Source organism: Lasioglossum baleicum, unplaced genomic scaffold (assembly GCF_051020765.1).
Source record: "Lasioglossum baleicum unplaced genomic scaffold, iyLasBale1 scaffold0847, whole genome shotgun sequence".
In the NCBI taxonomy this organism is placed as follows: domain Eukaryota; kingdom Metazoa; phylum Arthropoda; class Insecta; order Hymenoptera; family Halictidae; genus Lasioglossum; species Lasioglossum baleicum.
In genome coordinates this window covers 15,391-20,520 of record NW_027469906.1, presented here as the reverse complement: position 1 = coordinate 20,520, position 5,130 = coordinate 15,391, and positions in this window count along the sequence as shown.

Sequence of the window (5,130 nt, the reverse complement as noted above, 5' to 3'; positions counted from 1 at the left end):
CCCCGGCAACCCCGTTCGTTATCGATTGCTCGCCGATAACGTTCCGCGTTCGCGGCGACTGGTTCTCGATTAATCGAAGACGCGTCCAGGGGCGAAGCGAAACGCGATGGGATCGAAGAAGAGCGATGCCCGCTTAGCCGGGTAAATAATCGGCGGGACATACGCGAGGCTAACGCGGTGGGAGATGTTTTATGAAAACCCGCGTGCAACCGGCGTCACAATGAGCATCGCTTCGTTACCGGGCATTGTTTGCACGCCTGAAATGTTTCATGAAGCGAGCAGAGCGACGCGGAACGCGGGACACGTGTACCGCTTGTAAACGCGCGTGTCGCGTGAACGCCGACCGAATCGTGTACGCGAACGCTGAAATATACCGCTACCTTCGCGGAATGTTGGCAAATTGTTCGGTCTAACTTTAGCCAGGCTGATACCCGGTCGACTTGGGCTAAAATGGCCCGAATTGCTCCGCTTCCATGGACGTTACGGTTCACGAGCAGTCAAGTTACACGTTAATTTCCAGCATCCCCCGTGGATAATGCAGCCTCGAGCTCCTGCGGGCGGAACAGTTTTATTAAAGTGCTCTCGGGACGGTGATTCGTCAACAAAAAGAGCCCTGCCTTTCGACTGGCTCTCTCCGCCGTTCGGCGGAAAGGGCGGAAAGTGCGGAAAAATGGAGGTAAACCGGTGTGAATGATTTAAGAAACGGTTTTTGTCTCGCGTTAGCCGGCTGAACGAGAACGCCGCCGCGACGGCGGCGCTTCTTGACAGGACCTCCTCATCCTCCTCCTCTCCGCGAATTCCATCACGCTCGTCCTATTCGCCTCGAACGAGCTCTCGTTCGGCGAAATTTCATTTCGTCCGCTGCCTCTGCTATCTATCTGTAACATCGATAGAATCCTCTTTCGTTGCCCGGCCGATCGCTTTGAATTATTTTCTCGTCGATTTAATTTCAATCGAGCACGCTGCATAAGATTATGGAGAGTTACTTGGAGCGTTCTTTTGATCACGCCGGGAATACCAAGTACGTTCTCCTCGCGTCGAGAGCCAAAGCGTTGGAAAATGTGAAAAAGGCCGGCAGAAAGAGTGCCGTGCAGACGTGCATTGCGTGGAAAATCTCGTACGTGCGCGGTGGATAAGGGGTGAGTCGGTCGGTGCTGCGGATACATATGTAAGGTTTTAACGGTATCGTGGAAAACCGACCGCGTACGTTCGTGGGAACGCCTTGTAAATATACCGCCATCGCGAGATTCATGGTTTCCGAACAATGCCAAAGCGGTCGTCCGACCGTACCCGAGTTATACTACTGCCGCTACTCGGTGTTACAAGCGGACCCTCGACTCGCGAGTAGTGAAAACTAGCATCGGTCGGACAACGCGATCTTTCCTCGCGACAGTCGAAAGCGTCTTCGCCTTCCTCGAGTCGTAACGGTGAAATTCGATTTAGGAAAAATCGAAGAGGCGTGAATCTCGCGTGGTTTCCTCCGCGAAGCTAGGCGAAGTTGCGCGAGTCTGCGTGTCGGTTTGACGTAGAACCTCGTTGGAAGAGACGACGCGTCGCGACGGTCGTCGGTGGGTACGTGCCGTGGCTGGAGCTCGAGCTTTAAAGCTCTTCGCCGGTCTCGCTTTGCACGACGAACGTTTATAGCTGGTGCTGGCACACGATTCGTTCGGGATTTCGGTCGGTTATTAACCCAAACTTCGCCATCTGATCTCGCCAGCCCGAAGGAAAAACCGGATGACCGAAATTCTGGTTTTTTCCGACGGTCGAAGCCGTCACCGACCTTTTATCTCGGATTATCCGGCCACCCAGTTTTTGTCAACGAACACAGCAGGGTTGCGTTCGAGTCGCCTAACGCCGTGCGATTTCTCTTTATTTCCCTTTATTTCTATTCATCTTCGCGAGGAAACCTCGATTTCGCGTGGATTTCGCAACGCTCGCAGCGGCGGAAGAAATGATTTCGGCGATCCGATCGTTTCGGAGATACCGTTGAATTACGCGGCCAATTTCGAAGCGTCACGCCGGCTGCTCGTTCAAAGGATGGAAGTTCGATTTTCGAGCGAAAGAAACTCTTTGGTTTATCGCTTTTCCCATCGAGTCGCAGGTTCTTTGACCGAGAGCGAACGGTCGGAGCGTGCCGAACAGGAGCTCGTTTTTATTTGGATTCCTCGCTTAAACCAGAGGTAAATTTAATTCCCAATGGATACTCTTTACGAGCCGCAAACAATAGCTATGGCCGGATGCATCCCCTGTTCCGAAGCGTTTTTTTTGCATTTTAAACAGCGCCGCGTAACCTCCTGGCCTGTCCTTTAAAGATAATTTCGTTCATCCTTTGTTCAACGTTACGCGCGAGTTACGCGCGAACCGCGTGTATCCTCGTTACATTCTCGCGTATTTTTTTCTCTTCCTCCCTTATGCGTGTTTCTATCTTCACTTTTCTTTTTTCTTCTCCTTCTCTCTCTCGCTCTCCCTCTCTTTTCTTTTCACGAGTAGGCGGAACGTATGCAAAACAAGAGAGCAGCGGTTTTCGACGATACACTTTCGCATTGCTGGTAGAGGAAAGTTTCTAGTAGCCGCGTACGTGCCACGGTATAGCCATATTAAAAGCGCAATGAACTTTTCGTTCAAAGAACCCCCACTCGAAATTTGTACGCCCGAGCAAACGACCAAGGATTATGCCGTCGCGCTAAGTACACCGTCGTTCCGCGTCCTTCTCATGGTGAAATTTAGAAACCTGCCAGTTAGTCGTCCGCCTCGTTCCATCCACCTCCGCGCGATCTCGCAGGGCGACAGCTTTTAAAGAACGCTTATCTCCCATACTTTGCCTACGTTTTCCCGCCAGAGTTGCCGCACACAGAGGCACGCGGACACACGCACGCGGGTACTTTAAACCTTTCGTTGTTCGCTATTAATTATTCAGAGGTGCTTGCACTGGCCGATCGACGGCTACGCGGATAGTGTCATCGCGAACCGCGTTACGCTTCAAACGAGTGTAATTCGATGCAGAACCGTTGACAGCGATGAAACGAAATGAGGAGCGGTCTACCGGCCAAGTGAATATTTCCTTTTTTTTTCTTCTCCCGGTTTTTTTTTTTTTTTTTTTTTTTTTTTTCAACGTCACAAAGGAAATATTAAAAATATTACTCTTTGAAAGTCGACGTTGGAGAATTCTTTTGAAATTTTCAGGTCTAATAAAAACTTCGATCGTGCCTGTTAGCCGATTCCTTCTACGATGGTGGGCAAAGGGGTCCCCGTCGTCATAGGTCAGGCACAAATGTTTTACCCTTTCACCTTTTTTTCACCGGTCCCTTTCATCTTCCTACGAAAAGTCAGAAATTTATTTCACGTGGGTCGTGCCATGTCGCCGTGTCGACTTTCATCCCCCTTCAAGGTCTCCGTGTCCTTTTCCTCGAGATTCTCCCGATTATCGCGGGCACCGTCGATCGTAGCCATGGATACGCCTTTCCACCGGTTTTTACCGCTGAAGCTCGACGATTTCTCCCGGAGATCCGACGCGAATACATCTCCATGGGAGTTTTTCCCCGGAACAAATATCAACCTACGCTCTCGCCCACGCGTGCAGACTAGAATTCCGTCACCGAGAGACGCACACATGCGTGCCGGTCGCATACGGGTCGCTAATTTATACGGCAAACATTTTCATGGTGGAAACTAGCGCGCGTAAATATACTTGTGGAAAAGTGGTATTGGATGAACGGTCACCGATCATTTAGCCCCCAAAGAAACCGATAATAACGTGGCGCGTAGCTGATTCGTTACGCTACGCGGCAATCCGACGCGCTGCTTGTTTTATCGCTTGCTTACTCTGCGACGAAAAATTCTCCGAACCATCTACCGACCATTTCCAGCGAAATACAATTTTTACCGTTTTTACATCCTTCCACTTTGTATCGCGATAGCCGAATAAACCTGCCCGTAAATGAAATCGTCTCGTTAACCTTCGAATCACCTCGCGACGAGGTTATTTCCAAGAGCCGCGTGCTTGCGATACGATCCGGATTTCGGCATTGTTCCATTCACACGCGTATAACCTTCCTCGGATTAATAGGATTGCCGTAATTTTATTTGACTTACGCTTCGCTCCCGTTTGCAAACGAATCCCGCGTATGGCGGTACTGGTGGAAAATCTAACAGTTATACCCGAGAGTTAATAGCCGTCGACTTCACGATATCTAATCTTCGCCGCTGTTCACTCGTTCCGCCACCATTACAGCGATACCAGTCCCCTCGGTCTCGGTCATGGGATTCAAATCGATGGACGCTCTTCTCGTGCTCCATTCTTCCCTTTTCAGCCACTGTCGCATTCGAGGTATCTTCGACCGGACCCCGGAATCCTTTCTCCCGTTTTCTCAGCGACCGCTGTCCAACCTCGGACCCCGCGTCCCGTTCCTTTCTTACGGGCGCGATTCTTTCATTTCCCTCTCCCCTCTCGCCTTCCTCTCGCCTTCCACTCGCCTTCCCTTCGCCATCCCCTCGCCGCAGTTTCCGCTTTACGCTTTGTCAGCTCACAGACAGCTCGGGTTTTTTCGCCCTCGCTGGAAGCCTGGCCGGCAGACTCTCGTTTTCCGCGGATAAAAAATGGAGGGCAAACAATAAGGAAGGAATTACGTCGCTACGGCATATCCGCAGATTCATCTTCCTGCCGGTTTTGTTTCCCCGTTTCGCCACGACCCCGTCTCGCGGCCATCATCCCGCGCATCCGTTTCTACCCTTATCCGCGGAGAATGCTGCTACAAGCACAGTGGAGTCTTTTGATGGATCTCTGGCTCACGCGGCCCGGAAGCCGAGTCATACCCGCCGGAATATAAAGGAGAATCTGGATGAATTTTAAAGACGAATTGTTTACCGACTGCCTATCTACCCTTCTCCCTATCTCCATCTCTCTCTTTCTCTCTTTCTAGCCCGAACGAATTGGTCGCAATCTCGGGATTCGGTCGATTGCCTTTATATTATGCCGCTGGCAGATGAGTCCCGGGGCTGTAATTTCGTCCCCCATTTCCAACCGCGATTTTTATCGGACGTAGGATTGATAACATTTAAACGTGCCCCTCTGAATTTCTTTCTTCTCTCTCTCTCTCTCTCTCTCTCTCTCTCTCTCTCTCTCTCTCTCTC